This window comes from Octopus bimaculoides, chromosome 13 (genome assembly GCF_001194135.2).
Source record: "Octopus bimaculoides isolate UCB-OBI-ISO-001 chromosome 13, ASM119413v2, whole genome shotgun sequence".
Classification (NCBI taxonomy): domain Eukaryota; kingdom Metazoa; phylum Mollusca; class Cephalopoda; order Octopoda; family Octopodidae; genus Octopus; species Octopus bimaculoides.
Window position 1 is genome coordinate 63,189,575 of NC_068993.1, and position 26,797 is coordinate 63,216,371.

At 37.3% G+C, this 26,797-nt stretch overlaps 1 protein-coding gene across 1 annotated transcript in view; it reads left to right on the plus strand.

Moving 5' to 3' along the window:
- The window catches only part of LOC106867778 (post-GPI attachment to proteins factor 2-like), a 99,855-nt gene that overhangs the window by 47,940 nt on the left and 25,118 nt on the right, over positions 1–26,797 (plus strand). The gene's annotated exons all lie outside the window — the stretch shown is intronic.

Consider the following 26,797-nt stretch of genomic DNA (forward strand, 5'->3'; position numbering starts at 1 on the left):
TGTGTGTGTGTGTGTGTGTGTGTGTGTGTGTGTGTGTGTGTAAATGTGTGTCTGCATGTAGATGTGTTTTTGTATGTAGATGTATGTGTGTGTTTACATGTAAATGTGTCTGCATGTGTGCCTGTACATGTATGGGAGTGTTGGCATGTAGGTTTGTGCATCTGTCTGCATGTAAATGCGTGTCTACATGTAGATGTATCCATGTGTTTGCATGTGAATGTGTCTGCGTGTGCATGTACATATGTGGGAGTGTTGACATGTGGGTGTTTGTGTGTGTGTTCATGTATGTTTGTTTATTTGTCTGCATGTACACGGCTCTTCACATTTGCATGAACATGTGTTTATGTGTAGGTGAACTTGCGTGTGTGTGTGTATGTGTCTCTGCACGTGCAGGTATGTATATTTATGTTCCTGCATGCACATGTATGTGCATGAAAGTGCCTGTATATGCAAGTATACAAAACATATACGAGTGCTCGTGTATGTATGTATGTGTGTATGTGTGTGTACATATATGTGAATGTGTTTATGTGCCAATATGGGTATGTTGGTGTGTATCAGTTTTGATTCAATCCCCAATAGCAATTGACTATCCTATTTATTTTGTTCTGTCTTGTCTATTGACCTGATTCTGCTTGTTCTACCCCACCCTCCCATCACCACCTCCATCACCACCACCACCACCCACTTTGCATATCAAATTCAATCAGTTTCATCTCCCACTCATAATATCGAGTATCAACATCATCTTCTCCTCCGTTTCTCGCTCTTTTTAACCATTTTCGGAGAATTTCCTGCCGCATTTTAGTGAGAATTCTTCTTTTTCTCTTCACCTTTTACACGTATGAAAATAAGAACGAGTAGAAGAAAGAATGAATAAAAGATTGAACAAAACAAATAAACGAATAGAAGAAAGAAAAACACCAAAAACAATTACGGTAACTGTTACATTGGAAATGCAAGAAGTCTGCTGTGTTGGCAAAAAATGGAAAGTGCTGCATCAGACTGAATGCTTTGAAGTCTTTTAGCTCCTTACTTGCTTCATTGATATCCTACCAGAGTTTTGACTGTTTCATTTGAACACTCTACAATTGAAAAATTAAATTCCAATAGCATTATCATCATCTTTATTGTTATTAAGTGCCAAGGTTGGTTTTTGCCTTCCGTTCTTGATTGTTGGGGGTCAATGTAATCAATTAGTCCCTTCCACCAAAATTTTGGGCCTTTTGCCTATTATTATTAAGGCAGTGAGCTGGCAGAACCGTTAGCACGCTGGGCAAAATGCTTAGTGTGATTTCATTCTTCTTCACGTTCTGAGGTTGACTTTGCCTTTCATCGTTTCAGGGTCAATAAAATAAGTACCAGTTGAACACCGGGCTCAGTTTAACTGACTCATCCCCTATGCCAAAATTGTTGCCCCTGTGGCAAAATTTAAAACCATTATTATTGTTATTATTAAGGCAGTGAGCTGGCAGAATCATTAGCACACCGGGTGAAACGCTTAGTGGTATTTCTTCTGTCTTCACGTTCTGAGTTCAAATTCTACCAAGGTCGACTTTGCCGTTCATCGTTTCAGGGTTGATAAAATAAGTACCAGTTGAACACTGGGGTCGATGTCATTGGTGCATGCCTTCAAAGTGACACTGGCATTTTTGTCCATCTCTACATTCTGCATTGGTCTCTTCCGATTAATGCAGCACTTTATGAAGAGTCTCCAATTTGAGGAGTCATTCGATGAAGTTGAAGAAACCTGTCAAGAATCTTTGAATTCAAACCTGAATGATTATTACTTTGACTAAATCCAAAAGCTTGCAGATTGTTGGCAGACGGTCGTGGAAAATGATGGTCTTTATTTGGAAGGATAGTTGTTGTTTTTGAATAAATTCTTGCATAAAAGTTCCTTATTTTAACACAGCGCACAAACTTTTTCCTCAGCTTCATATAATTGACAGTGTGTCCATCACTCTGATTGTCCATCCCCCAAAGGTAGCTAACTCTGATGTTCTTGGGTTTATTTTCCTTAGTTACTCAGCACTAACTGGAGTGTTACGCTTGTACTTGACTGGTTGATGACATATTTATCGACATATACTTATTGCTAATATATAAATGAATGAATCTAGTACCGCCCCCCCCTTTCTTTTTGTTATGGGGAACAAAGGCCACTGAAAAGGAAGGAGGTGAGGCAATCAGTCAGGTGACCTTGTTTTAACTGTGGTCTAGGAATGTCTACATCTGTGAGAGAGTTAAGAATGTCTATGAAATCTGTTCCTTTCTTTCTGTCTCTCTTTCATGTGTATATCTTTCAATTTCTTGTCACACACTCTCTGTCTCTCTCTCTGTCTCTCTCTCTCTCTCTGTCTCTGTCTCTCTCTCTATCTGTCTCTCTCTCTCTCACTGGTTTGAAATTAAAAGATCTTTATCCGTTGTGATTTATGTTGCTAGTGGAAGGAGGCAGGTATTAGGGAGTCAAACTTGATAGATACTTTGAAGTGATTAATTCAATGCAGAATTGAAATTCCATAAGATTTGTGGAAAGTGTGTGTGTGCCATCACAACACAAAGGATTGTCAATAGGATAGTTTGTGGAATATCAATTAGTTGAGTTGTAGTAAAGAGTGGAAGTTGTAATCATTCAGCAGAGAATATATAAAGATAAAGTTGTTGGCCTGACAGTTGATGGGCAAGAGACAGGAACGTTACACTTTGCTCCTCCTTACCAGGGCCTTCTTTTCGTAAATTATTGCCAACGCAAAATGCTTGTCCTGCATGTTTGTCCTAAATCTAAAGTCCTAAATCTAAACTCCTTTTTTGTTGTTTCAATTAATCCTGTGTAAATTTTAGCCAAGATTTGCTTTGACATTGGAATGCATGCATTACTTCTCTTGGTGCTAATAATATACGACATCATATTATTGTATTAATAGATCGTCCATTGTTGTCAATGATGACCAAGGACATCACATGGCAGAAGACAATGGGTCACAGTGTGTCCTGCTGTGGCCAATCAGTCCAATGTGTGCTCAAAAGTCTTTGCTGCAAGTCGGGCCTTTGTGGTCTATTGGAACTGGAAGCAAGGAATTAGCTTTGAACCTGCATTGTTCATGGTTTCTTTGTGTCCCTGCAATCCTGTTTTGTTTGTACGATGAGTCAACTGACTCATCCAGCTATCAGAGACTCACCTATCCAAATCTCAAGGTTTCTAACCTTCCATAGTCACCTTTGATATGGACTTCTATGTTTGCCAGATACAGGGAAGATTCTGTGAGCAGCACAAACTGTTACACATAGCCGTTTTTGAGCTCATCAAGTCATTTGATTTCATAAACTGTGAACCTTTGTGGAAAATGCTAACCAAATCTAATTTCCCATAAAATTTCATGGAAGGATGAAAAGCAAAGTCGACCTTGGCAGAATTTGAACTCAGAACATAGTGACAGGCAAAATGTTACTAAACATTTTACCTGGCATGCTAACGATTCTTTCAGCTTGCCACCTTAATAATAATAATAATAATAATAATAATAGTTACAAGTAATGTATAACAATGATCTGTCCAGTTGCCTTTCTTTGAATTTGAACTCATTACTGCAAGCTAATGAAACGCTTATTAATTCTACAGTTCATGCTCTTATGACGCCTACATATAACAAGTTGGATTTGCACCAGCAAGAATTATATTTATTTTTGACTGTTAGAAATACAATGCAGTGTTGGCGCCAACCACATGAATATTTTAACCTTCCATCCAAAGAGGTTATCACTCTGATAACTTGACCAGCTGCCATTCTCAGAGTATCCAAGATGGTAGACCACCTGACTGGAAATGTCTTTCAATGTTTGCTTTAAGTTGATTTTTCAGTTCTAATTATGAAGGCATCACCTTAGCTTTTCAATCGTTCTTGAATCAGTAAGACATATATCTGTTTTATTTAATGGTATATAATGTGCGTATATAATCATATGTTTATATTTATTTGTGTGTGTGTGTGTGTGTGTGTGTGTGTGTGTTATAAATATATTTAATGGCACACCTGTTATTATAGACACATACATCAATACACACATGCGCACACACACATGCCATACTTACACATGTATCTTTGTGTGTATCTGTACATGTTTGTATACACACACACACACACACACACACACCAGAACCACACTAATAGCTTAGGAGTGAAATTTAGGATTTCTTGGTTTTCTGTGAATTGATTTCCATAAAACTTTTCCCAGTTGGTTTGCACGCTATGGCAACACCATTGTTATGTTTTCATTATTGCAGTAGGTAGCTGTGGTCACTTTAACCCCTTCATGCATCCAGATTGCGCCAACAAGTCTGTCCCCAATGATACCAGCCCACAATATGACTCCTCCACCCTGTTGTCATAAACGTTAGTGATGTTCATCTCCAAAATAGACCCAACCATTTGCCCAACCGTCAGGTCTATCAAGGGTTGCCTGGTTTTGTCACTGAACAGAACACAACTTGTGTCTAATATCATGTACATTTGGGCCCATTGAAGCCTCAAACCCCTGTGACAAGGCATTAAAGGAGGCAAGGTTGGTTTTTGCCTTCCGCTCTTGATTGTTGGGGGTCAATGTAATCAATGTAATCTACTGAGTGAGACAGACCAATATCAATGACCTTTTTTGACCTTACCAAAGCATCAGTAAGAGTCTGTGGAACCTTATGAACCAGACTGAAATTCGGTTTGGTCAGTCAGTTACTGTTCATGAGATGCATCAGTTGAATAAGATTCAAAACAGTATTTTTTTTATATTTGACAAAAGCAAGATGCTTCCCCTGTAGTTTCCACAATTTAATTTGTTTCTTTTTATTGAAAATGGTAATAACAGTTGTATATGTGAGGTCAGCCAGAAACGAGAGCTGTGCACAGAGCTGAGATAGCGTACGAAACAGTTATTAGTGCTACATTGTTGGATTTATGTATTTCTTCCTCAAAATTCTGTCGTATCCACATATTTTTGTTGCTTTTCAAGGAATGGACTGTTTTGTTTGGTGACTGCTGTGTCGGGCTGTATAGCTGAAGCCTTTATATGTTGTTGTCCAGATATCTTTCTTTAACTGCACTGGACATGTTCTTTCTATCAGTTTTTGATATCTGCTTGTCCTTTTAAAAGTTTTGTAATGCCTTTGGTTCTGAGGGTGTTGGACATGGACTCTAATTATAGATTCTTTGAGTCACTCTGAAGAAATCTTTTATGTTATGTGTGTCAGCTAATTTCTCTATTTCAAATGCTATGGCTTGACATTAACGTATGTATATATGTGCATGTGTGTAGCTATATATATATATATGTGTGTGAATATGAATGTATGTCTATGTATGTATGAATATGCATACAGACACACATGCAAACTCATACAACAGCAGAGGGAAAATCATGTTTCTTTCATGCTTTTATTTAGCAAAGACATGTTGCAAGCCTGCTGCCAATATGTTGGCATATCATTCATCTAATTCCAGTTTTATTTCTCTGCTAGTAGATTCTGTGGATAGTCAGTACAGTAGTTCCAACATCTCACACACACATACACACACACACACACACACACACACACACACACACACATGCACACGCATTAGAATTAACTTGTATTCACGTAACTGCTGAGTAAGCATTCATTTAAAATCAAATTATGAGACACAGTAAAATGGAATATACTGAATAGGTATTCCCCAGATACCATTTTATCTTCCAGTTCATTGCCTTGCTGCCCTGTGTTCAATATCTACCTTGTCTAGAGTTTTTTTCCTTTTCACCTCTTCTGGTGTAATATTTATTGTGTTGTCTATTGCTCAAGGGATGAGGTGGGTGGAGTTGATAGAATTAACCCCCAGTACACCACAAGTACTTATACAAAACAGCAAAGAAATCTTTATGTGATCATACAACCTACAAGAATCAGTACACAGTTGTGATATTTATTTCTTTCATATCACAAATAGTGAACAATAAACTTGTTCGTTAAAGATTTCCCATGCACCAGTCGTTGGTTCGGTATGTTTCTCACAATGCAAGAGTGGAATGAAGATGTCTGTGTTTTTTCATTTCTTGCCAATGTTTATAACATTCACAAATACACATCAGGGAAAGAGAGAGAGAGAGGGAGACACATGCACGCGCACGCACGCACACATTACCCTTCTCTTATAGTCTCAGGTTGACAAATGCACTGTGATTGAAATTGGTTAACAGTAACTGAAAAGAATTTCATCATTTACACACGTGTCTGGGACTCTCCTCGTTTGCATCACTTGGACATAAGTGATGTTGTTGACTTCCCTGCATTAACAATGTGGAATAAGAGGAGCTTAATTGATCAGAAGCTAGAGTTGGTGTCAAGGAGTGAATTCTCTTGTAACCCATGCCACCATGGGAAAATGGACATAAAAATAGAATAAAACGATGTGTGTTTGTTTTGGGCTTCCACATAGTCTCCATCTACCAAATTCTACCAATAAGGTATTGGGGAATCTAAGGCTATAGTAAATATTACTTTCCTGAGATGTTATACACTGGAAATCAACCTGGAACCACATGGTTCCATCTCAACTGTTGAGGAACTAGCAGAGAAGCTTGGATTTGGTCATTCAACCAGTCATTTAAGTCAGTGCTAGAAGGAAAATGACTATCTTTGGTTTCAAGACAAAAGGTGTTCTTTCATCAGGATAATGTTCGGCCACATTCAGTGAGGATGACATTCCAAAGGCTGGAGCAGTTTTACTGGGAAACGATGTCCCATCCACCATGTTCACCGGATTATTAATTATTCTGCAGTCTTCAAAATCATTTGGATGGAAAAAATATGAATTCTGTAGATGAGGTCAGAACAGCACTGGAGGAGTATTTTTTGTCACGGACAAGTAAATTTTGGAAGAGGGGCCTTGCAAGTTTACCAGATAGATGGAAGAGCATTGTAGAAAATGAAGGAGAGTAATTTTAGATTAAAACAGAACTTTGTTTATCTTAATTTTGCAAAATAAAAGTATAAAAAACCGCATTATTTATGGGATGACCCAATTCACCAAAAAATATATTTGTGTACTGATTCTTGCAGGTTGTATGATCACATAAAGTTTTCCTTGTTGTTTTGTATAGATACTCGTGGTCTGCTGGGGGTTAATTCTATCAACTCCACCCACCTCCTTCCTTGAACAATAGACAACACAATGTCTCAATAATAATCAATAGTCTTTTCCATGTGAAGTGTTCTTGTTCATCTCAAGCATCTCTTGTTTACTGTTACTTTCTTTTGCTTGGTTATATTTCTCTGCTTAATTCTTAGAAGACTGACTTTTCCATTCATGGAGCTAATCAGGAAATGGATGGAAAAAATTGAAAGGTCAGCAATCAGTTTAGACAATTGTCTTCTTTTATTATATTTTTTTTAAAAATCAAAATAGCAGAAATATTTTTAAATAGCTATCTTGAAATAGCAAAATGTTGAACAGTTTTAAGATATTTTAGGAAATTCCATGTTTATATATTTAAACACTTATACACATCCTTGTGTATGTGTGTAGACAAATGACGCTAACAGAGTAGGGGGCCATGTACTCTAAAATAGCTAATAGAGTAGCGTTATGTACTCTAAAAAAATACATGTGTTGGTTAAGAAGTTCATTCTCTAAACCATATTGTCCCTGGTTCAATAACACTGTATGGTACATTGGGCAAGTATTTTTTTTTTTTTTTACCTTAGGTTTGGGTTGACTAATGCTTTGTGATAAGAATTTGAAGGCAGAAACTGTGCTGAAGCCTCAGTGTGTGTGTATGCATTTTCATTTGCTTCCAGTTGCATTTCTTTGTATCAAAAGGTAAATTAGCCATTCTATAAATAGATCAATATAATATCAGATTTAGAAAAGTATGGGGTCGATACGATTGATTAAAATCTCCTGAAGGCAGGCCCCTAATGTGGTTGCATCTAACTGACTGAAACCAATGAAAGAATATACCTAATATCTGATATTTTGTGTTTTAAAATATACACCCACTGACAGCCAATTGTATACCAATAAGTTTATATTATATAAGCATAAATTTTAGATCTGGATTATGACATCAAGCTGCATGGGGATAAGGCCTACATTTTTTAGATGCTTTTCAATCTGTGAGTTGGTATTGAACTCCAGCTATCCATAACCAGCCATTGTATAGACGATGGTATTCTAGGTTGTCTGCTAGTGATATCTATTTCCACTTTCTATACGATTCCCTCTGTGAAACTGCAAAAAGATCAATAAGTTCGGCTTTGGTTGATGCAAACTTTCAACTTTGTGTCTAATTGATTGCTTTGATTTTTTTTTTCTCCGATTTTTTTGGAGAAGATGTCAGCAAGTGGGGGTGGGGCAGATGTTGAGGTGGAGCATATTGATTCTATTTCATTTGAATAAATGTCTGATTTGAATGCTTCATTGAAATTTGCTTACACCTGAAATACTGAAATGCACAACTTTTCAACAAAGTCAACCAATGATGACTACACAAACCATTATGTCATCTGAAATGTCAAAGTGTTTTGGTGAAGAATAAATATTCCATGTATAATATGTCTACATTTAAAGAGACAAACCTCCTGCATCTTCTGCCACTCATGGGGGTGCTACGAGTGATAGAACAGGGGTGGTGTTGTTATAGCTGTATATGTAGATTGCATGTGGACCAGAATTAGGTTTCAACTAGAATGCTGCTCATTCACAGTGGATGGAACAATCAAGACATGTGGACCCTAAGTTGTACATAGGTAACCTGTGTAGTGGAGCAGCAATGCTGAATATAACTTGACACAGTATTTTTGCTATGCTTTGTCGTTTTGTTGCAAACAATATCTCTAGTGTCAGTGGCATTCTTTCCTTCTTTCTTTCCTTTCCTTCCTTCTTTCCTTCTTCCTTTCCTTTCCTTCTTTCTTTCCTTCCTTCCTTTCTTTTCCATCGTTCCTTTCTTTCCTTCTTTCTTTCTCTCTCTCTTTCTTTCTTTCTTTCTCCCCCCCTCCCTCTCAAGCTCCTGCCTTTCCACTCCTAATTCCTCTTCATGCCCTCTCTCTTGTCTTCTGACTTCCTCCTTCATACAAAGCAGTTCCCTACTTGACCTTCCTTCCCCAGATAACAGACCCTTCTCTCTTATCTCTCTTGCCTATGTTTTCTTCTAACCTAATATTATGTCAAATATTATGAGACTGTTTGACCTGCTAGAAACAACATCCAAATCTTTTACAAATCTCACACACACACACTATTACTTTGAATAAAGAAGGGACACAATAGGTAATGCAGGCCTAGTTATCCCTAAAATGACAGGTGTGTCATGATTGGAATGTCTTTGATTATTGGCTTACTCATTCAGGGCCAACCAGGAGTTAAAGATTATCATTCAAGCCAATCTTTTTTTTTTATTTTTGTCAGTCAGTGTGTCTAGGATTACATTGTCGCATGTACGCGTGTATGTTCCCCCTTTTTAGATCACAGGGTATGGTTTAAAGGCAATTTTGCTGCTATTTTTAGCAGATTGAGTGACAGTACAGAGGCTTCTGAATTCTCTCAGACATGTTGCTGTTGTTTAACTCAAGCTCAACCCTGTTCCAACACATCAGATCAGATATTGTGTTTAGGTCTACATTTTCTAATGTGCCTTATTAAGATAGTAAGGTGTAATTTGAAGAAGGTTTGGCTATTATTTCTGGCAGAATGAGCAGCCATATAGAAGCTCTTTCATTGGCCTCTGGACCAAATTCATTTGTTTCCTTTTCCACAAAATTATGTTTGAAATTGGGTTAATTATCACTTTCACCATCTTGGTTTCATTTTCTGCAGCGGTAAAGATGCCAAAATTAAGATTTTAACATTTCCTCATAATATTGGCCAATATATTTATTTATGATCAATGTTTTATGCGTGATCGGTTCTCTCATTCTGGTGTCTGCTGTCAGTGTTGCCTGGTTAAAATATGAAATTTCCCTATGATTTGTTGTTATTCCTATGACCTCTACATTTCTAAGTGAAATGTATGTCTGTCTGTTTGTATATATATATATATATATATATATATATATATGCATGTGTATATTTGCATATATGCATGTTTGTGTATATGTGTGTGTTATGTATAATTTTCTGTTTGTCTCTATCTTTTTCTTTTCTTAGTTTGACCACCAATTGATATGTTGGCTCTTTTGCGGTATAGTTTTTTTTTATCATAACAACAGCAATAATTATAATAGTAATAATAGTAACAATAATAAATTATATATGTATAAAGCATAATTATGATAATTATAGCAATAATTAATTGTCTACTATATATATATATATATATATATATATATATATATATGTGTGTGTGTGTCTTTGTTTTTATAACCTGATTATTATTGTTCACCATAATCATCATTCTTTGTTTTCTGTGCTGGTCCAAGTCAGTTCATATTTGGAGTAACTGCTGCTATATGTGTACATACATGCATACATGTGTATTGTAATAGTAGTAGTAGTAGTGGTGGTGGTGGTGGTGGTCTCTCTGTCTCTTGAGTTTGTTTCATGAGTGTATAACTCTCAGTATAGGTTTGTTTATGTATTTGGGTCTTTCATATCAACATCGTCATCATCATCGTCATCACCATCATTCTCTATTATTATTTTTATCATATAAATTCAAATTTACAGTCATTATTTTCTTATCTGATCATTTTGGTTATTTTTGTATTTTATCTTACCTAAAAAATTTTTATCAGATATTATTGAATTTTTATAGTTCTTCTTCAAAATTGTCCTTTTTTTTTCATTTTCTACAAATATTATTTTACATTCATATATCATTATTTCTTTCAATATGGCAGCGAGCTGACAGAGTGGTTAGCACGCCGGGCAGTATTTCGTCTGTCTTTACGTTCTGAGTTCAAATTCCGCCGAGTTTGACTTCGCCTTTCATCCTTTCGAGGTCGATAAATTAAGTACCAGTTGCATACTGAGGTTGATCTAATCGACTGGCCCCCTCCCCCAAAATTTCAGGCCTTTTATTTGCCCACTTTGGAAACCTGTTTTATCCAATGCTCTGTCATGATTTTAATGTCCACTTTTCCATGCTTGCGTGGGTCAGACGGAGAGATTTTGGAGACAGATTTTCTCTGGCAGGATGTTCTTCCTGTCACCAGACATGTTTCCAAGCAAGGTAATATTTCCCCATGGCCAAACAGGTTTCCACTGAAAGAACAAAAGATGAAGTTTATCTTGGTGGGATTTGAACTCAAAACACCAAGAGCTGCCACAACACTTTAGAATTTTTAATTTCCTAATCTTCATGATATTTTTAAAGTAACAGACTGGAACAGAACCGTTTCTCATTTTATTTTATTTTATTCATTTATATATATATTTTTTTTTTTATACATTCTCTTGGAAATGCTATCATGCTCTGTCTGCCTTTTTCTATCAATTGTGGATTTTTAAAAAAATTATCAGCTTTTTTTTTCTTGATTATTGTTATTATTTAGTCTAATTCAGTTTCTCAATTATTTAGTAACAAGATGATCAGAAGACTTGATAACTTTCAGCATAAATGTAGGCCAATTTCTATTTGTGGTGGTGGCAGTGGTGGCAAAGGTGGTGTGGTGTATTTTACTTTGATGGTGGTGGTGCTGCTGCTGCTTGATGTTGCTGTTGCTTCTTCTTCAGAATTGTAACTCAACCATACTTTCTTCTCATCACACCTGAAGCTATTACCATTAACTCCCCCCTCTCTCTCTCTCTCTCCCTCTCTCTCTGATGACTAAATTATGTGCATACATGCATACCTGTCTACCTCTTATGTGTCTCTATTTCATGTAGCTTTCCACTCTCCTCAGTCACAATATATTTACATATACACACATACACACACACACACCATGACTGCTGAGGACATGTGTAAGCTTGCAAGGAATGAAGCCAGTATGCTCCACTGGATGTGTAATGTCAGTGTGCATACTCGACAGAGTGTAAGCGCCTTGAGAGAAAAGTTGGACCTAAGAAGCATCAGATGTGGTGTGCAAGAGAGACGACTGCACTGGTATGGTCATGTGGTGAGAATGGATGAGGACAGCTGTGTGAAAAAGTGTCACACCCTAGCAGATAAGGGAACCTGTGAAAGAGGTAGACCCAGGAAGACCTGGGATGAGGTGATGAAGCACAACCTTTGAACATTGGGCCTTACAGAATCAATGACAAGTGACCGAGACGTTTGAAGATATGCTGTGCTTGAGAAGACCCGGCAAGCCAAATGAGACCATAACTGTGGAGAAGACTCAGCAAGCCAAGTGAGACCATTACCGTAGCCTATGCCAGTGCAGCATAACCAGCCCATTTAAGAGTACCCTTCAATCATTGGGCAATAAACTATGCTTGTGAAGACCTGTTGAGTCAAGTGAAGTCAATATTGTAGCCAATGCCAGTATGTGTGTGTGTGTATACCTTTGTGTTTGTCACTGATCACCACTTGAGAACTGGTATTAATTTGTTTATGTCCCCATAACTTAGCAGTTCAACAAAAGACACCAATAGAGTAAGTACCAGGCTTAAAAAATGAGTACTGGGTTGATTTATTCAAGTAGATACCTTCAAGGTGGTGCCTGCCCCAGCACGGACACAGTCCTACAACTAAAACGTGTATGTGTGTATGCATGTCGAGTTGTGTGTTCAGGAAGTAATATCTCTTTACTCCTCTTTTCTTCTTTCCCTCTTCTCTCTTTTCCCCTTTCCCTCCTCTCCCCATCTCTCTCTCTCTAACCCCCTCCCCCACTATCACCACCAGCCTGTCTAATCAATAATCCATCTATTAACAAAGTAATGTCTCAGCTTGATTTACTTCAGTCAATAGAACAAACTCTATTTAATAATATTTAATAGATTATTTAATTAAAATACATTGCATTACTGTTGTCAATCCGTTTTAGGGAATTAGTAACAGGGGCCACTAGACTAAGGGTTTTATTTTCACCATTCATTACCCCAAAGTAGTTCTTCATTTTGATCTTCACTCAATTGCATATATATATATATATATATATATATATATATATATATATATATATATATATATATATATATATATATATATATATACATATACACACACACACGCACACACATATTCATACACATCCATGTGTGTTGGGATAGTTGCACATGTGTGTGTGTGCATCATCATCATCATCATCAGTCTATTTTCCATGCTGGCATGAATTGGACAGCTTAACAGATGCTAGCAAGCTAGGGAGCTGCGCCAGGCCCCAGTTGTCTGTTCTGGCAAGGTTTCTACAACAGGATGCCCCTCCTAACACCCAACCACCAGCAGTGCTATATACATGGCACCAGCGCTGGTGTTTTGTACGCGATGCCAGCGCTGATGCTTTCTATGCGGCACCCAGAAAATATTCCCATCCTCTTTGGTGAGGGACTGAAGCCTCAAACACAACCACTGCCCCTTGCTACACATTGCAGTCCTGAATGTCACCATTCCATCTTTGTCAGATGAAATTCTTACTCTGTATTTCATCTCCTCTATTCTAAATTTTATCAAATTGTACAACCCATGCCAGCAGGAAAATGGATTTACAGAATCGACTGGTGATAGACTTCCAACTTCAGGCCTTGCCTTAGGATTTTCTGGAGTTCTCTACCAATCTAAAGACATTTTGTTAGCCTGGTGTTTTTGTATTAACAGAGAGCCTGAGAAGTATTTTGCCAAGATTGATAATTCCTTATTGATCACACACACACACACACACACACACACACACACACACACACACACACAATACATCCATCCATACATACATACACACATACATACATACGTCCATCCATCCATCCATACACACACGCACATACATACATACATACATACATACATACATACATATTAGACGTATGTAAATATATGATCATTCATCTGTTATGTTGTGTCAGGTTATTAATTGTCAACTCTCCGGTTAACCGTTTCCAACACCATCTCATCCCCCCTCCACACACACACACACACACACACACACTTCCACACCGTATCATGTATCAAGCCATCTGTCTTATCGTTCGACAGTTTTCGTTTTCGAGGGTCGACTACCTGTTGAGAACACTTTTCTTGTTCATACGTAACGGCGAGGTTTCTATATAAAATGTGTGTGCGTGTGCGTGTATACATTCACACACGCTCGTATATACACTCGCACACACATATGTATGCATATATGCTTACACGTATATGTTTTCCTTGCCTAAAGCTGTTAGACAATCTACTACGATAAAACAAAACCAAAGAGAAAGAGAAAAAAAAAGCAATATTGCCCGATATATTGGCTGTATTGAATGACGTAAATGAATTTTGGATTCTATTAATAATTTCTCTAGCTATTAACTCTCTATTTACTCTCTACTTACGCTCTATTAACTCTCTATTTAAACTCTACATTTCAGTCTTGACGTGTTGCCTTGTTTTTGTTTATTTCATTCTTTTCGCTTTCTTATCTCTTTTGTTTATTGTTTTTGTTTTTTAGTGCATGATATTTTTGCTTTCGTTTTTACCATTCTGTATAATGATGAAAAAAATGCAACCATGGTAAGAAACTCTATACAGTTGCTTGACATCCTAGAAATAGCAGCCTAATCTCTGCTATTCACTGTCTACTGTCTCATAAAAGAAAGAAAGACTTAATCTAGTCCGATATAGACTGTACCTAATAATAAGATGCGATGGCCATTATAGGAATGCCTTTAATCCTTTCTCCTATCCAAATAATTTTCCTATGTTTGTCCTAGACGTCCGTGCTTGTGTTCATACTTTTAAGTCTTCCCTTGTCTCATATGAAAAGAAATTTTTATATTACTCGGAGAATAAGTCCCAAAGTTAGTCCAGTGGTTGAAAAAAAACCAAGGGAATCTGTATCTTATGATGCATGGACATGGGGGAAATGTCCTGTGCGACACGTGTTAGACAGGACAGACAAAGGGTCAGTCATGGGTCTACATCTTTTTTATTTTGTATCCGAGTGGTATAGTTGTCTCTCCAATATGTCACTGGACAAATTTTGTGAAGAGTATAGGGCGGCAAGCTAGCAGAATCGTTTCGTTTTTTTTTTTTTATTTGTATTAAGTTTTCTTTGCGTTTGCTTGCTGGACCAAATGCATAGTGGCATTTCGTCTGTCTTTACACTCTTGAGTTCAAATCCTGCAGAAGTCGACTTGGGATCGAAAAATAAATACCAGTTGAGCACTGGGTTGATGTAAACGACCGAAATTGCTGGCCTTGTGCCAAAATTTGAAACCAATATGTTATCGACCCTGGAGATGAAAGACAGTTCTAACCTCCATTTGGATTTTGAACACACAAATGTTAGGCACTGAGCTAGATCTCATAATGAATGCTAGTCAGGACCCTACCAGTTGTACCAAACATCCTCCATTTTATACTTAAGTAAATATTATCTATTTAAATTACCCCTACAAGTATTCTCTTGTGATTAGACTGTGCTAAGTTATCCTGTCTTATCACATTACTATTCAATCTACCTGCTACCTACAAAATATCCTGTTTTTACTTCTTACTTGTAATCATTCCTTTACCTACAAAATTTCCTTCTTCCTACCTGTGATCATTCCTTCACTCATGATCTGTCAGTCAGCCTCCTACTCTCTTGTCTGCTTCCAAACCCCCTCATCTCCTCTACCCCCTACTCTTTTATTCTGTCACCAGTTCTTTCATCTGCCTAGAATTCCTTCTCCATTGTCTCTTAGGTCTCCCATGAGCCCTAGGACACTTCAAAGGACAGAGTTTAACTTGGTTTTCACGACATGAATAACTGACATTACAACACTTCCCACCTGGATGGGATGCCAGTCTGTTGCAAGGTTAACTTTGGAAATCATTTACAGCTGAGTTAACTGGAGCAACATAAAATGAACTGGCTCTCTGCTAGTTACAATGACGAAGATTCCAGTTGATCCGATCAACAGAACAGCCTGCTCATGAAATTAATGTGCAAGTGGCTGAACACTCCACAGGCATGCAGAGCCTTAACATTGTTCTCAGGAAGATCCAGTGTGACACAGAATGTGACAAGGCTGGCCCATTGTATTACAGGTACAACCCAAGTTTGCCAGCTGAGTGGACTGGAGCAACATGAAATAAAGTGTCTTGCTCAAGCATACAATGTACTGCTAGGAATTGAACTCTCGATCTTATAATCATAAGCCAAAACATGAAATGTTTTGCTCAAAACCACGATGCACCACTTGGTTCAGGAATTGAAACAGCGCTATAACAATTGTCAGTGCAACACCGTGTCATTAGGCCACACAGCTTCGTCCACTGTTCCTCAACTTCCCTACAATCCTTAATCTTCAAAACTATCCTTCTAGGAGTTCACTGATGCTATATCTTCACCACCAAATGCTGTGTTCCTTTCACACAGCTCCAAAGATCATGGATTTCTAAAGAACGCAAGTGAACAGCGTTGTTGGTAATGGCTTCTAAAGAAAGGCCCAGGCATCGGACTTTATTTCTCTTTCTTACTTTCAACAAAATTAATCTCTTGCCCTGTCTCTTGAAAACATTCTTAAATATATGTTTTGCTTTGTTTTTCAGAAATAAAAATAACTAACGAGTTAGTAATCCTTATTTTAAATTTTTCTTTCAAATTTCTTACAATGTGTGTGTGTGTGTGTGTGTGTGTGTGTGTGCATGTATTTACATATGTATGTGTGTATGTGTTTTTATACGTACACACATACATGTGTGTGTGTGTGTAATCAGTTAAGCCTATTGTGCTAAACACTGTCTAGTGCACCTAACTGGCAAGAAGCATGCATGCAACTGCAATCAAAAACTAAGAAAATAAGAAACAAAAATCTGTAGCCATTAAATAATTACTGCACCTGAACAACTTGGTATTATTCTCATTATTGCACCTGAATGACTTGCATCATTCCATATGAAGACGACTTTACAAGAGCTTTAAAAGAAGACAAAAATTACACACACACACACACACACACACGTGCGCATGTATGATGTATTTATTAATTTCTTTGTCGTACTGTTTCTTTGTGTGTCTGTCAAGGCTATTATTCTTACCCGTCTCCAAGAGATTGACATATTGTCTTGTTGAGATCATTTGCAGTAGTTACTCAAACATGCTCGCTACCACTGAAAATGAAACTAGTGGAATTTCATTCTGTTCTTCACAGTTATTTTAAGACTTAACACTCGTACTTCAATATTTTCGCACACACAGTCATAACTTCTGACGTCGATACACCAGGAATAAAATAAAATGAAATGAAATAAAAATAGATAAATTGATTAAAAAAAAACAAGGTAATGATTTATTGATTTTTAAAAGGTAGAAACGTATACCATTGATAGAATTAATGTTAGTTTATCACAGGTAAATATTTTAACGACCACCAGAGGAATGATTTGTTAGCCTCTCTCCATGCACTCTGCATGGGAGAATGTAATCTCACATTTGTCTGTGAAGGGTTTCAATTTGGTCAGACTGAATCAAAGTTATAGTGGCCCTTACCTAGGTAGACATACACAGTATCTTTTAACTGTTACTGTTTACTTGTATCAATCATTGCTGGGGCATGACCTTGAAAAATTTTAGTTGAAGAAATCAACTCCAATACTTTTTTTTTAGGCCTGGTACTTATTCTATCAATCTATTTTGCTGAACTGCTAAGTTACATGGACTTAAACACACCAACACCAATTGAGAAGCAGTGGTGGGCGACAAACACAGACGCTAAAACTTCTAAGCATTCTATCCTGCCTGCTAATGGTTCTGCCAGCTCACAACCTTTCTAATAATAATAATAATAATAACAATAATAATGATATTAATAATTTTCTAGTATAGGCACAAGGCCTGAAATTTTCGGGGAGGAAGCTAGTTGATTGCATCAACCCAGTAGTCAACTGGTATTTATTTTATTGACCTTGAGAGGATGAAAGGCAAAGTCAACCTCAATGGAATTTGATCTCGGAACATGAAGATGAATGAAATGCTGCTAAGCAATTTGTCCGGTGTACTAACGACTCTGCCAGCTTATTTATATCTGGAAAGTTTTCTCCTCCTTTTTTTTAATTGCCAAGTTTTTGATCAGACCCTCATCATGAAGACTTTGAAATTATATTCTTCATCATATGTATCACTTTGAATGTTATTTAAGCAATTTTAAAGTGATTTCTTTTGTGCTGTAGACCATTTACCATTTCTGTGATGCTTCACCCTTCCCTTGATACCTTAAGCACGTGCTTATTTTGCTTAATAGTTATTCTGACAAAACCCTGTCCCCTATATCACAACTAGAACAGGGATTGCTGAAAATTTGTCATAGACCCCCACCAGATTAGAAATTCTTTGAAATAGACCAGCCAGTTGATTTTTGTCAACTGCCAGAAGCTCTCCCCCAACCAAATCTCTTTGATCTTTCTACCAATACTCTGTGATAGAATGCTAATGCACAAATTTCACCAGCTGCATTGCACAATTGGTTGAAGGCTAAGTGCAGCTGACACCATTTAAGATTGCAGGTGCCTGGCACCGGTTTGGTTAACTCTGCTGATAATGATAAAGTGAAGAATTGCTTTCCTTTCTCTCATTATTCTTACGAAATTTAAGATAATTGATAACGATCATACATAGTTTGTGTGTGTCTGTGTGTCCCTTTTATATAAGTAGCCGTTCACTTTGCCACTCTCACACTCACACAGACGAGACAGTCGTATATGGAGTGCTTTTGATCATAGGCTCTGATATGGAGTTAAAACAACACATTCATATACACCAACATAGACACACACACTCACTCCCTCTTTCACAAACACACACACACATTGCTTATCATTGTTAGTTATACATTGCGTGCTTCTGTCATTTGCTGGACAGGCACACTAAAACCTTGAGAGGATAAAAAGACAGAAAGAGAGAGAGAGAAAGAGGAGGAGAGAGAAAGAGGGTGAAGTGAAAATTAGTGGAGGGTTGGGAGAAGCAGGAGTAGGTAGGTGGGTGTTCTTAAAGTACCATATCAATGCCAACACAATGTTTTATTGATTCTTAAGCTTTTCCTCTCTATAATGCCTGATGCCGAAAAATCAGGGCTGGAATTAGACTTTTTACCATTTTCTCTTTCCTTTCCTTTTTTTGTCTCTCTTCCTGTTTTCTTTCCTCTCTTTTCTTCTGTTGGACCAATTCCAGCCTGCATATTCCTTACTGTTATTGATTATGTAAACTGCATATAGGTGTGTGTGTGTGTGTGTGAGAGAGAGAGAGAATATATGGCTATATGTGGAGGTACTTTTGAATTTCTTGCATGTAACTATTCTTAAGAACACCGTAAGGTTGTGAATGTGTATATGCTCTATACACACACACACAAGAGTGACTACTACTCCTGTGTGTGTGTGTGTGTGTGTGTGTCTCTCTCTCTCTATATATATATATACACACATACGAAATTTATTATAGGTGGGGAAACTACATGAGTAGCTCAAGGGCCAAGAGTTTCATGTGAATGCACTTAGAACATTTTCATGAGACACTCAGTCCTTGAGTCATTGATGTATATTCTCAGCGATAATAAAATAATATAAGCATGCTATTTTATGTATCAAGTTCTGGTTCTCCTGTTTATATAAACAATCTCACACACACACACACACACACAAAACCTATCTACATCATTTTGATTTATTACTGTACATTTAGATATGAACAATAAATGTCTGATCTTATAGCATGTATTTACACACGCATACGCATACATTAGCACATATTCACCTACTTCTGCCTTCTTCTTGCTCTCTCTCTTTTTTGTTTTCTGTATATATATATATATATATATATATATATATATATATATATATATATATATATATATAGCTCTCTCTCTCTCTCTCTCATTTGCTATCTTTATCTCTCCCTCTACTACCCACATACTGGGTCATCCCATAAATAATGCGTTTTTTTTTTCAATTGCATGAACTAAAAGTCGGAGGGGGATGGGATAAACTACCTGCATCAACTTGTTATAAAAGCAGGAAGTAATTTTACTTTGTACTTATTCTTAGTGCAAGTTTTGAAGAGTGCAGATCGACTTTAACAGTTATTTTTCCAAAGCTCTAATGGAAGTGACAAAGGAGCATATTTGGCATATTTTGTTTTATGAGTTCAATAAAGGCAACAATGAAAATTGCGAGGAATATTAATACATATATGAGGATTGGACAAGAAGTGTAAGCCAGTGTCAATGGTGGTTCCAGAAAATCTGAGCCAGAAACTACAGCCTAGAAGACGAACTTCATCCTGGAAGATCTGCAGAGCTCAACAAGGACATCCTGCAAACCCTGGTGGAACAAAATCCCATCATAACTGTTGAGGAATTAGCAGAGAAGCTTGGATTTGGTCATTCAACCATTCATCAACACCTGCCTGCCATCGGGAAAGTCAGCAAATTGGGTCAATGGGTTCCTCACAAACTTTCCAAGTCTAATCAGGTGCAAAAAGGGAATATGTGCTCTTCTTTGCTGTCACATCTCACGAATGAATCTTTTTTGGACCGAATAGTGACTGGTGACGAGAAATGGGTTCTCTATAAAAATGTCAAGCGCCAAAGACAGTGGTCTTCACCCATGTAAGGCATTGTTATCCTATCCATTTTGTGAAGTGTTTGGCATTAGGAAGGGCGTGCAGCTATAGAAGCCATGTTAAAGCAGACATTGGTACTTGGTACAATCTTCTTGCTCATTTGGCTCCTGTCAAACCATCCAACCCAGCATGGAACATGGACGTAAAACGATAATCAGGAGGGGGAGGAGGAGAAGGATATCTAATCAACTCTTTATTGTGACTTGATTGATCTTTTATTTCTCCTTTTTTTTTTTTTTTTGGTTTTATGTTATTAAATTTATTGATTAGTATCAAGAAACCTCAAATTTGTTCTGTGAAATTGTGTGGTGCAGCTTGCACTTTCTGTCTTGGATCCATACTAAACCAGAAATTCTCAACCAAGGAATTTCTGGGTTCCACAAGGGTTGAAAGGGCAGGAGGAGGTAGAGGGAGTGGGTCCATAAGTTGTGTTAAAAATCTGAAGAGATTGCAGTTTAAAATGTAAACTCGGTTATATGTAACTACATATATCTTTAACGATATTATGGTTTTGATTTCTAGACCAGCAATGTGTTGTGTTCTTGAGCAAAACACTTCACCTCATGTTCCTCCAGTTCATGAGTGACCCTGCAACAGACCGACACCATGTTCAAGGAGGAATATAGACGCCAGAGAAACCAGGAAACCAATTCTATGCTCCTTACAGAGAAATGGGGGATAAACCCCACCACATGCACACGTATGTGTGTGTAGGTGTGTCTGTAAATGTAACTGAAACAGTCAGCTGTAGGCTATGGCCTATCGACTGTTAACTATGAAATAACGGGGAATTACTTAGGAGAAGGTTTAATGAGACCCCTACAGGCTAGAAAAAATGTCCTAATTTTATCTGTACTTTTGACATCTTGTTACATTGGTAAACTGAAATAAATGGCCTCTGGTCTTCTCAATAATACTGACTCTGTCCCCCACATCACACCTTTTGCCTTTCTCTTTTGCTTATCCACTTTCTACCTCTCTCTTTCATTATTCCGCTCTTTCTCTTTCACTGTTCCGCTCTTTCTCTTTCACTATTCTCAGTCTCTTTCTCTCACTTGTCTTTCCACTTTCTATACCCCTTCCCCTATCTCTTTCACTCTCCCTCCCACCTTCTCTCCTTTCCTCTAACCCCCCACTCTTCTTTCACCTCCCCCACCCTGCAAGTGTTCATCTTCGTTTTCTACTTCTTTTCTTTCACATTAACCATTTTCTTTTCTTCTCTCTTTCACTGCCACCACCACCACCACCACCGTTCTTCCTACACACCCTGCCAGAGTATTTTCAGCAGTTTAAACTTTGCCATCAGTTCATGAGCAAAAGTCTAAATTTGTAAGAAGACAAAAGTCACTTCACTTCAAATACCGAAGCATCTTATCTATTGATCTGTTTTACTTTTCTTTCCATTTGAGGTTTTTTTTAATCTCTTATCTCCTCCTCCTCCTCCTTCTCCCCCAGTTGTAATCTCACTCATAAAGAAATCAAATTAGGTTTTATTTTTACTAAACTAATTACTAATAGGATATTAGGATAATCATGTTTTTGATTTATATATCCTTCCTCTCTGGGGCTGACTGATTTGATTATAGGCTGCTGGCAACATAGATTTTGGCAGCTTGTTGGTTCTACTTCAAAATCATCTCATCTAAATTAAATAAGTGTTTGCAATATCCGGACCCATACATTTACTGAACTTCTTTCAGAAATGTGCTCTTGTTATGGAAACAAAGGGCATATTGAAATGAGCCTACTACAGAGTTTCTGTGTAGTTTGACCTACATGCTGCATGGAACAGCTAGCTCTGCCTCCGTAAACTTACTTCCCACAGACGTTCTGGTGAGGCAGTCTCTCTATGCTTGCTGAACCTGTTAGAAATTGTAGCCGAAACTCTCACATGTCACATCCTGGTTTCTTAAAAAAGAAGAACAGATTGCATAATGTAATCCTAGGCACACTTTGTCTGAGAAAAAAAAAAGGCTGATCGAGACTGATCTATCAGGAATGACGTGGGACTAAACACCAAAAATTTCCTATAGTAAAAAAGTCAGAGGGGTCTCTTAACCGTTTTTACTGCAGAAATCACACATATCCACTCAAAATTTCATTACCCTTAACAGTAGAAAGCAGTTTTATACACCATTCTTTTATACGTCTCAGTCATTTGACTGCGGCCATGCTGGAGCACCGCCTTTAGTCAAACAAATCGACCCCAGGACTTATTCTTTGTAAGCCTAGTACTTATTATATCGGTTTCTTTTGCTGAACTGCTAGGTTACGGGGACGTAAACCTACCACCATCCGTTGTCAAGCGATGTTGGTGGGACAAAGACAGACACGCAGACATATACATATATATATATATATATATATATATATGTATATATATAAAAGATAAAAATCTTGTGTGTATTTTAGAAGTATAACCAATTTATATCTCATAAACCTTAACAACAAAATCTTATATGGAACCCGAAGGGCCATATGGATCCCGGTTCAGAACCACTAATCTATGGTATCTTAAGCAAGTCTCTTACCTTAGCTGAGCCCATTTTAGTACAAGGTACACCCTCACCTAGGATTTGAACTCAGCATTGAATGTACCGAAGCACTCAGCAAATTTACTATGCTGTCCTTCATTGAGTTGTTCCTGTTTTGCTCCATTAGTTTACAGTTAATCAGATTGGGCTGTTTAATGTATCCCTATCCAATGCCAATAAAAGGCTATAGATTTGGTTGGGTGTCAATCCCTTACTAATTCATCCAACCATGTTCTCCCTTAAATCTGAAACCTCTGCAATAGAAAGAAGGTAGAATGTCTATTGGGGGATTGTGTAATCAACTCCCTTCTGTGATTCATCTCTGTAGAACCAGAATTGTGTTTGCATTACAATAACATCAATATCCAGTTAATGAAGACTAAATTCTTGGATATTTCTTTCATTGATATTGATTTAATGAGTTACACTAATTAAGCCTTTGCTAATTGGCCATGTTTCCAATCAATTTAAAATGTACGACAGATCAAAGTCTGGCCTTCCTGGTTTGTCTTTGTTTAAAACACCTTTCTATGTTCTTTACATCATACTCAAAGGTGCAGGCAGAGCCGTGTGGTTGAGAAGCTTCTTTCCCAATCTTGTGGTCGTGGGTTCAATCCCACTGTGTGGCACTTTTCTATTTTAGCCTGGGCTGACCAAAACCTTGTGAGTGGATTAGGTAGATGGAATCTGAAAGAATCCTGGTTTGTGCGTGTGGGTGTGTAACTTCTCATAACTTGGCAGATTGGCAAAAGAAACTGATAGAATAAGTACTGAGTTTAAAAAGTAAGTCCTGGGGTCGAATTGTTTGACTAAAACACCTTCAATACAGTGCTCCAGCTTGGCAACAGTTCCGTGACTGAAGCAAGTTAAAGATAAAAAATACATATCTTATTTATTTATATCCCACCCAGGGAACAATGGCACCATTAGTTTTGGGTACCCAGTGGTCATGTCACAAGTCCACCTCATTTCTGGTGGCAAAAGTGACAAGTGAGTGTCTGTAATTCAGTACAGAACAAATATCACAAGGAACATAATGGAATATAACGGAAAAGAAGCCAAATCTCTCTCACATCATATTCTAACATCTTAGCAAAACACAAACTGAAAAATGTATTCTTGGGTGCACTTGTGTAACTAGGGAAATGAGAGGATGATCATGACTAGAAGGGTCATTGGTCATTGGTCTGCTACACAAATGACTCTTAACAAAGCAACGTTTGGCTTGCTTAAAAACGCATTTGAAAGAAAAGTGGATGTAACAGGAAAAAAATGTCTTAAAGACTCAGTATTTGTGTAAGGGTTTATATGTGAATTACCTCCCTTTGTAAGAAACTCCTCTGTTGGATAAGTAAATTTAGGTGTCAGAAGACAAACTAGTTGTTGATGTTTAGCTTCCAGTTTGGTACTGTGATCAAAAGTACTCAATCAAACCGTGCCATCCCATGCCAGCATGGAAAGCATACGTTAAAGGAGGATGATGATGATAATGTTGCAAAACTAAAGAACAATGTATAATTTGACCCCACATTGTCCTTGATTGAGCTGACCTGTGATCAAGGCATTTCAGCCATGGCCATCCCATCTTCAATTTTTAATGCACCCCTGACCATGACACCTAATACTGTTTTTTTTTACCTCTTTAATATAGTAAATTTTACTTGAGGGAGATTTAGCTACTATTTCTAGCACTTTGACTATCCATGTCGAATCTCTTTAGTTGGCTAGAAAAAACATGGCTGTATTTGAAGAACTATGAAAAGATTAAGATTTAATTGGAAAAAGTGATATGTTTCCATTAACTCTTTTCTTACCATGTTTATGTTGAAATTCACTGCCTATATTTTAATTAATTTTGAAAATAATGAAGAATTTCATAATATAAAATATAACTTTGTTGTTATTTTATCTGGTGTTTTGGAACATAAATTAACATGGAAGATTTCTAATTTAGATCATTTTTAAAATGAGAAGAGAATGCAGAACGGTCTCAGGTGGATTGGCATTAAAAAGGTTAATTTAACATCTCAATTGATGGAGAGCTTAAATATAATAGAACCAGCCTAGGAATTGAGTTGCTGCTTTGTATTGTTCAATACCTACCTACCAACACTTCATTCCTGCCACTGATTAAACAGCCACATGAACACTCAACGACTTTATAATCTTGTCTCCTTTCTGGTATATTAACATTATGATTGACTGGTCTCATAACAGCTGGCCTCCAGAGCAGTGTAATGTTTTAATTGAATGAATGAATAAATAAATAAATAATGAAAAGGTTTGCACTGATCAATATTAACTTGTCTTACATACAGTTCAGGCATTGTTCTTTGAGGAAATATTTCAGCATCTCTATCGGATTAGAGATAAATTTAATGTAATAATACTTTGCAATATTGTAAGAGAATCAAACTGCAATTGTGTTTGATTTGATGTATAACATTTACAAGAACCTGTAGCGACTTCTTTTCTTATCTCATTGCGTATCTTTATTTCTTTACTCCAACACCCTCGGCCATGCATTCTGCTGCTGCTTCCACACTGAAGCAGCAGCAGCTAAGTTTTTTTTATGTATTCTAACAGATGTCTATGCTCATTCAGGTGAAATTATCTCTCAGATAATAGTGTCTTAGAAACATGTAAAAAGGGGTGGTGGTGGTGGTAGTGGTGGCGGCGGTGGTAGTGGTGGCGGCGGTGGTGGTAATTAAAAAGGAAAGAAATTAAAGATTGTATGTTAAGGAAGTAGCAACAGCCCTAAAATATTTTGTGTTGCAGAAATTAGATAATCTTTTGTCTTTCACTTGTTTCAGTCATTGGACTGTGGCCATACTGGGGCACCAACACAAGGGGTTTTTAGTCAAACAAAACCCCAATACTTATTTTTAAGCCTGGATGCTTTATTCTTTCACTCACTTTTGCTGAACCACTAAGTTATTGTGACATAAACAAACCAACACTTGATGTCAAGCAGTGGATGGGAAACAAGCACACACATACAATGGGCTTCTTTCTGTTTCCATCTTCCAGATTCACTATAGTTGTGGTGTCAAATAATAATAATAAAATAAAAGAAAAAACTATAATCTTGTATCAGCTATTACTTAACTAACCTGATATACTAGTAGTGGTTGTGGTGGTGGTGGTGGTGGTGGTGTTGGCAGTGGTGGTGGTGGTGATGGTGGTGGTGGCGGCAGCAGTGGTGGTGGTGGTGTTGTTGGCAGTGGTTGTGGTGGTGTTGGCAGTGGTGGTGGTGGCGGCGGCGGCAGCGGTGGTGGTGGTGGTGGTTATTGTTGCAGTATAAATGGAGTAATGTGTGTAATATATTTCTTAAAATCTCCATTACAAGATTTATGTGTTTATGTGCCTGAACAAATGTCTTTGTTTTTTTTTTGTTTTTTCATTTATCAAAATATATTAATATCTTAAAACACATTTTATTGGATGTTTGGGTCAGCTCAAGAAATAATATCCGAATCAGAATCCAAAGGTCATTTTTCACTTTTGTTTTTGTTTGCAGCTGCCATTGCAGGAGTTTTCTTTAAGGCCACAGTCT